The sequence below is a fragment of the Vulpes lagopus genome, chromosome 15, assembly GCF_018345385.1.
Source record: "Vulpes lagopus strain Blue_001 chromosome 15, ASM1834538v1, whole genome shotgun sequence".
Lineage (NCBI taxonomy): Eukaryota > Metazoa > Chordata > Mammalia > Carnivora > Canidae > Vulpes > Vulpes lagopus.
The window spans coordinates 43,833,160-43,841,709 of NC_054838.1; positions in this window are offsets into that span (position 1 = coordinate 43,833,160).

An 8,550-nucleotide genomic window follows, 5' to 3' on the forward strand; every position below is an offset into this window, starting at 1 on the left:
GGATCTGCATTTTTAACTGGATCCCGGATGAGTCACAGGCAAGCTTATGGTTGAAAGCGTTGCTCCAGCGTCCTGGTTCTCAACACATTGGAGTATATCTGAAACATACTGATGTCTGGATGCCCTCTCCCCACCCCCATCTTCACCCCCTAAGTTCATTTTAATGGCCAGAGTACAAAATTTTGAAAGTTCCCTGGGCGACGCCCATGTGCATCCAAGATGAGGACCACCCATCTAGCATTTGGTCTCCAGAGAAGTAGGCTGCAAGGGGTGGATGGAAGTTCAGTTTCTTCAGCAGGTGCCAGTGAGAGTTCTGGTTTGTTTTCTTTCTCTTCAGGCCCAGGGGAAGAATGAAGGGACACAGAGAGGACAGATTCTTCTCTCCCTGCCCCCGCCATTCCCATCTTCATTCCAGGGCACGTGACAAGGCTCTGTGCAGGCTTCTTGGCTAACGTTTCTGTTTCTCTTTATTGCAAGTCATGGTGTCCAGGCTGTGTTGGCTCCCACTGTCCCCTTCATTCAAGTCATGGGGCCTGGCTTTTCAGCTGTGGGAGCTTGTATTTCTTTGAGGTGGGGTCCTTCTCTTTCCATCCATTCCTGCCCACTGCTCATGGCACCCAGAGGCTGCCTGGTTGGAGAAAACCCAGTCAGAGATCTCCTGACCTTTCCCATGAGACCCTTGACCCCTGGTGGAAAATTCACACTCTCCCTGGGCATGGGACTCATCTAAGTGAGTATTACTGTCCAGGTGTTGGTTTTTGCCCCACAGTAAGACCTCCCTGGCGCCAGCCTACTATCATTTTTGGGGAATGAGGATCATGGGGCTGTCATTTGCTGAATTTTCCAGAGTACCTGGCAACTTGTAATTTTAGGAAAAAGTTTTAGGGGTAAAAAGTCTTCAAGTCTTTAAATTTTGGCAACTGATTTAAAAACTTATAAGCCCTGAAGGCCAAATTAAACATTTTTGGAGGCCAGAGTTGGCCCATGTGGTCTCTGAAACACGCCCCCTCTTCTAAACAGCCATTTTGGGCTGCAGAGATTCCATAATCGTGGCGACTCCCCTAAGTGATGTCACCCTTCCTTTGGAGCTGGTAAAAAAGAGTCCTTGAAGTCATGTGACAGAATTTGTAATTCAGATGACTTGTTAGTTCAGTAGACCCTCTGCACACCTTCCATTTGCCTAGACCTAAGCATGGCTGTCTCTGACTCCCACCATCTAAGACATTTGTCTGTCCTAGGATCTCAGGGCACCTCTCTGCCTGACTTGGGGCCAGACGGTGCGGGGGTTACGCAGAGTATGTGCATTTCCCTGGGACAGCAGGACAGAAGGGAAGCGGAGAAAATTTATCCCCCTGACTCCTCTCTCTTCCTTTATCTCTCTCCCCTGGATCACACACCACCCAGCAGTTGACAGAGCTCCTTGTTTTATGCTGCCACATCTCTGCTATGACTGAATGTTTCTCCCTCAATATTCTCTTTATACAAGATGATGTGACTTGTGTTTGTTGCTAATATTAGAATTGCAACAGATGCCCTCATTGTTGGGCTCTGGGTACATGTGGAGCAAATTAATAAAGCCAAGGCACAGGCCTCAAATGCCCAGGGACTTTATTAGCAGAACCAGTTGTAAGAGCAGGGGGCTCACATAGCGTTGGGCAAGGTGAAGGGGGCAGGCCTATGGGAGACCCAGGACCCCAGTCCACAGTCTAAATGCATTTGGAAGTGTAGGCAGAGCTCTTGGGGGAAGTGGGCGGGGGCACAAAACATCAAGAAGAGTCATCTTCACATGGAGACAAGCAGTAATACTTACTGTCCAGCAAAAATGTTGCCACCTGATCACCACTGATGGCCAAAATTAGGACCTAGGGAAGCTAGCTAACCAACCAAGGGAGACAGTTCGATGAATATGGCCAATGTTATGCTTCTTACTGCTCCTTTCCATTTTTCTCAATAAAGCCTTTTTTAGACAGATCCAAGGAGGGTGGTTACATACGATGAACCTCTTGGGTTTTAGCATGAATGTGGAATAGTTTAATTGCCTTAGCATATGTAAATTAGTGGTGCATGGTAATCAGTGGTGTCTTAGGATGACATTTACTCACTGAATCTGTCGGCACCTTGACCTTGGACTTCCTAGCCTCTGAAACTGTGATAAATAAATGTTTATTGTTTACAAGTCACCTAGTATGTGATATTTTGTTACAGCGGCCGGAACAGACTACTGCAAATGCTAGATAATACTAACATTAATAACATTAATATTAATTTAGTGATAATATTAGCTTGTCTTGTTAGGCGAGACAACCAAGACAAGCAGTTTATCTGTATCTAGAGAGTGTGGATTTGAGTCTTCTTGCTTCATCATAGCCTCTGGGTCATGTTTGTATTATAAAGAATGGCCAAGTGCCTTGGTGACTTATGAACAACTAGCAGAAAGGAAATCTTCCAGAGAGTTTTTCTAAAATTTATACTTACTAATTTAGTGGTTTCTAAATTTAGTATTATTTGCTTCATTTATCTATTTATTTATTTTTTGATAGTGTGTCTGGGCACGGGAGCCTTTGAGCAGTGGGGGTGGGGAGGGGCAGAAGGAGAGAATCTTAAGCAGACTCCATGCTGACCACAGAGCCCTTGGGGCCTCAACCTCACCACCCTGAAATCATGACGCGAATGGAAATCAAGAGTCAGACACAATAAATTGAGCCATTCCCGTACCCCCAATATTATTTGTTTTAAAAATGTGTTTTCTGGGATCCCTGGGTGGCGCAGCGGTTTGGCGCCTGCCTTTGGCCCAGGGCGCGATCCTGGAGACCCGGGATCGAATCCCACATCGGGCTCCCGGTGCATGGAGCCTGCTTCTCTGCCTCTCTGCCTGTGTCTCTGCCTCTCTCTCTCTCTCTCTGTGACTATCATAAATAAATAAAAATTTTTTAAAAATGTGTTTTCTTGGGATGCTTGGATGGCTTAGTTGGTTAAGCGTCAGACTCTTGATTTAGCTCAGGTCATGTTTTCAAGGTTGTGAGTTTGAGCCCCTAATGGGCTCCCTGCTCAGCATAGAGTCTGCTTAAGATCCTCTCTTTCTCTCTCTCCCTCTGTCCCTCCCCACCCCTTCATGCGCTCTCTCTCTCTCTCTCTCTCTAAAAACAAAGTGTTTTCTCTTGTAAGGTATTTTCTCTATTTAAAATCTAAAATATGCAAAAATAGAATAACATAATTTTACTCATCCTATCATGCAGAGACAATTCCTGAATTATCAGTCTTTCATTTTTTGCATATGTTCACACAGTGTGATCATGCCATGTATTCAGTTGTTTATTCTTTTTCTAATGTTTCTTTCTATTATAAACATTTTAATAGAACTTGTTACTTTTTTTCCTGGAAAGTTTTTTTTTTATTCCAGTGTAGTTAATATATAGTATTATATTGGTTTCGGGTGTACAATATAGTGATTTAAAACTTCCATACATCCCCTGGTGCTCATCACAAGTGTATCCTTAATCCCCATCACCTATTTCACCCATCCCTCCTCCCCTCTAGGAACCACTAGTTTGTTCTCCGTAGTTTAGAGTGTGTTTTTGGTTTGTCTTTTTTTTTTTTCCCTTTGTTTTGTTTTTTAAATTCCATATATGAGTGAAATCATACGGTATTTGCCTTTTTCTAACTGACTTACTTCGCTTGGCATTCTACTCTCTAGATATATCCATGTTGTTGCAAATGGCAAGATTCTTTTTTTTGTGGCTGAATAATATTCCATTGTATGTATCTCCAGATCTTCTTTATCCACTCATCTATTGATGGATACTTGGGCTGCTTCCATTATTTGGCTGTTGTAAATAATGCTGCAATAAACATAGGAGGGCATATATTCCTTCACATTAGTGTTTTTGTATTTTTTTGGGGGGATAAATACCTAGTAGTCTGATTACTGGGTCATATGGTAGTTCTATTTCTAATTACTGTCTTCCACAGTGGCTGCATCAGTTTGCATTCCCATCAACAGTGCATCAGGGTTCCTTTTTCTGCACATCTTTGTCAACACTTTTTGTTTTTTGTATTTTGCATTTTGCATTTTAGCCATTCTGACAGGTGTGAGGTAATATCTCATTGTGGTTTGATTTGTAATGATGAGTGATGTTGGGCATCTTTTTATGTCTGTTGACCATCTCTGGAGAAATGTCTATTCATGTCTTCTGCCCATCATTTAGTTGGATTAGTTGGTTTCTTTGGTGGTGAGTTGTATAAGTTCTTTATATATTTTGGATATAACCCTCTATCGGATATGTCATTTGCAAATATTTTTTACCATTCAATAGGTTGGCTTTTAGCTTTGTTGGTAATTTACTTTGATGTGCATAAACCTTTTATTTTGATGTAGTCCCAATAATTTAGTTTTGCTTTTATTTCTCAGGGGACATACCTAGAAAGATGCTGTTACAACCAATGTCAGAGAAATTATTGCCTGTGCTGTCTTCTATGATTTTTATAGTTTTAGGTTTCACATTTAGGCCCTTAATGCATTTTGAGTTTATTTTTGTGTATAGTGTAAGAAACTGGTCCAGTTTCATTCTTTTCCATGTGGCTATCCAGTGTTCCCAATACCATTTGTTGAAGAGATTGTCTTTTCTCCATTTTATATTCTTGCCTCCTTTGTTGAAGATTAATTGACTGTATAATTGTAGCTTTATCTGAGCTCTCTACTCTGTCCCATTGATATATGTCTATTTTTGTGTTAGTACCATACTGCTTTGATTAACACAGCTTTGTTATATAATTTAACACCTGCAATTGTGTTAGCTCCAGCTTTGTTTTCCTTTTTCAAGATTGCTTTTGTTTTTGTTGTTCCATATGTATTTTAAGATTGTTTGTTTTAATTCTGTGAAAAATGCTGTTCGTATTTTGATAAGGATTGCATTAAATCTGTAGGTTGCTTTGGGTAGTATGGACATTTGAACAATATTGCTTCTCCCAGTCCATGAGCATGGAATATCTTTCCATTTGTTTGTGTCATCTTGAATTTCTTTCATCAAGGTTTTATAGTTTTCAGAGTACAGGTCTTTCACTTCTGTCCTTAAATTTATTTCTGGCTATTTTATTATTTTTAGTGCAGTTGGAACACAGAATTGTTTTCTTAGTTTCTCTTTCTATTGCTTCATTTTTAGTATATAGAAATACAACGGATCTCTGTACATTGACTTTGTATTCTGAGACTTTACTGCACTCATTTATCAGTTCTAGTAGTTTTTTTGGATGAGTCTTTAGGGTTTTCTATATATAGTAACATGTCATCTACAAATAGTGTGAGTTTTACTTCTTCCTGAACAATTTGGATGCCTTTTATTTCCTTTTCCTGTCTGACAGCTGTTGGAAAGGTTATTTTTTTTAACTTTCTTAATACAAAGGACATATACATTTGTTCTAGATAAATAGAAATATACAAATTAGTCACAATGAAGAAAATTAAAAATATGAAAGTTTAATATAGAATGTTCTGCATTCTCATATTGAGAGTTGAATATATTTTAAAATGCATGACTTACACTCAATGAAGCATGGTGTATTTAATGCATTTTACACTTAACACTAGGAGGTACATGCTACCATTGTCCTCATTTATAGATGAGAAACTTGAGGCACGGAGAAGTTCAACAATTTGCCCAAGATCACAAAGCCAGTGAGAGGATCCAGCATTTGAACTCAGACAGTCTCACTCCAGAGTTCAAGCTCATAACCACTACACTTTTCTCCCTATAGGTACGGAAAGCCAAAAAAAAAAAGCTTCAGAAAAATGTATTTTTATTTTTATCTATTAATTCTTTTTATTGAGGTGTATCAGATAAAATTTTAAAAAGATTTTTATTTATTTATTTTAGCGCATGCGTTGGAAGCACACATGCACAGGGGAGGGGGAGAGAAAGCAAGAGTGGGGGAAGGGGCAGAGGGAGAAGCAGACTCCCCACTGAGCAGGGAGCCTGATTCGGGCTCCATCCTATGACCCTGGGATCATGACCTGAGCCAAAGGCAGACGCTTAACCAACTGAGCCAGCCAGGCACCCTTGAGGTGTATCAGATAAATTATTTCTCCACTTATGGTGTTCAAAGTTATTCCTGCCTGAAGTAATCCTTTAACATCTGAACAAATATCCAGAAAGCAGTTGAACAACCCAGAAATGCCCAGCAGTTCCCTGGGCTGGGTGAATTTTTTTGGAGGGGGTGAATTTTTTTAATTCAGGCCCATGGGGAGCCAGTATGTATGTGCACACATGGATGCTGCTTCCAGTGAGAAGAGAATTGTCTAATTATTACTTTTAGACATCATCTAAACTTTAGCTTTGCTAGAAAGAAGACAGTTCTGCCCCAAGTTTAGGTGAACATCAGCTTTCTGCTTGTTTGGGTGTCAACAGCCCCTGGACTCTGAAGCTTTCTGCCGCTCACTGGAGTGATGAGCCAGGCCTGCTTTCTTGATTTAGTCATTAATAGGCAAAGAAATGAGGCATTCTAATCCAAACAGGAGCTACTTTTCAGCCTCCTCATCTCTCCTAGAGATCTAAATGAGGTTAACTTCCTCATTATTTGTTGATTTTGTACAAGTGCTAGATGATCCAGAGAGGAGAGCCAAAGAAACTGGCTAAGAATTAATTGTAATTCTAGTTTGTGAGCCATTGTTTCAACAGGTCTCCTCATTAAGTGTGATTTTCCAGTGTACCCATTGTCTTTCTAGAGCTTCTTCTCCCCTGGTTAGCCTTCTGGGCCCTCATAGCATGTAGCACTTCCTCTACTGTCTTGTAATTGCTTATGTGTCTTCCCTGCCTATTTCTGTTCTGTGGTGCATCAATGCATGCCAATCTTGCATTGGAAAGCAGTCGATGTTACAGAAAGTTCCCAGCATTGCCTTCTCTGCTCTGAGGCACAGCAGGTGCCCAGGATCCGTTACCTTCTGCTTTCTGTCCTGATGACCTGTGTAATCAGGTGGTAGCTCGAGTGCCACACCAGGAGAGCAGGCATCCCATCTGACTTTGCTCCCCATGAATCCTCAACATCTAGCACAAAGGCTGCTCACAGTAGTTTTTTTTTTTTTTTTTTAAAGATTTTATTTATTTATTTATTCATGAGAGACACAGGGAGAGAGGCAGAGACACAGGCAGAGGGAGAAGCAGGCTCCCTGTGGGGACCCCGATGCGGGACTCGATCCCAGGATCCTGGGACAGGGCGGGCAGACACTCAACCACTGAGCCACCCAGGCATCCCCATAATAGATGTTTTAAAAATATTTGAAAATGAATGAAGGAGCTAGAGCAATGAGAATTCACATAAAGTTGGGTGGAAGCAGGGTTTTTTCTTTCATTCATTCATTTCCTGACTCATGACCCTGTAACAGGCACTATGTGAATTTCTAAGGGGGAGGGTAACAGTTTGATAGAAGCTGATAGAGTGGGCTGGGCAGGCACAATTGAATGGGGCCCTTAACCTCATGTGGGGCAGTGGCAGGGGCAGGGGAGGGCAAGCTTGTCAGGAAGGTGGGTGATTTGTGGAACTAATGTTTAACCAGATCATTAGTTGGGGGGTGTAAATGAAAGGGGTGAAGGGACAGGAATGTGGGAGTGGTGGGAAGTCCAGCCCAGCAGAAGCAGTTTATGAGGCCCAAGAATGAGCGTTGCCATTTGAGGAACGGCAAAGAATCCAATACTGCTTAGTACTGCTTAGCGTTTAGGGGGTCGTGGGAGGCTGGAGCTGAGGGGTGGGGTGGGGGTGTGCAGATCTGAGTGGTCACAGGGTCAGGTAGGGGGAGACGGGCGGCAACCTTGGGCAAGTGGAGAGCAGCTGAACAGCTGTAAGAGTTGAGTGACATCAGATTTATTTTAGGAAGTCACTGAAGCTGGAGAATGAATTGGAGGGGATGAAGGGATATGAATTGGGGGAGTTTAGGCTGGCTTGGTTTAAGGTGGTGATGGGGGTGGCCAGGGAGGGACTGTCAGCAGAGCACAGAGGTGGGAACGGGGGTGTCAAGTATCTAGTTTGCCTCCTGTTTTCAAACTGGAAAGAGCCCCAGCCAGCTGGGTCGTAAATACAGTGTCATTTTATTCCACCTCCGCCAGAGCAAAGAGGAAAAGTGATGTTCTTTGCTCAAGCCTGCGCGCTCGTGTTCCACCGAGGGCGGGTGCAGGAGTCCAGCAGGGTCCGGTTTGAAGATCCGTCCCCCGCGAGGAGAGTCGGTAGCAGGGCGGGGGCGGAGGCGGTCGCCGGGAGGGGGCAGGGAACCGGCTGCCGCGCACCAGCCCCGCGAGGCTGCGAGCCTCCGCCGCGGCCCGGCCCTGAGAGCTCGGCCGGGGCCAGCCGCCTGCCCCCTGTGGCCCGGGGCCGGGGGTGAGGACCGGGTCATCTGGAAAGCGAGCTCGATCTGGTCACGACTCGTTACCTTTGGAAGGAAGCAGACAGCTGGGAGGGGCCCGGTTTCTCGTGCTCCGTGCTCCGTGTTTAATCTTCCAACGACCCGCTTCTGTGCTCGGGGGCAGGCCCCCAGGAGGCTGCGGGCTCCGCGCCGCGGGGTGCAGG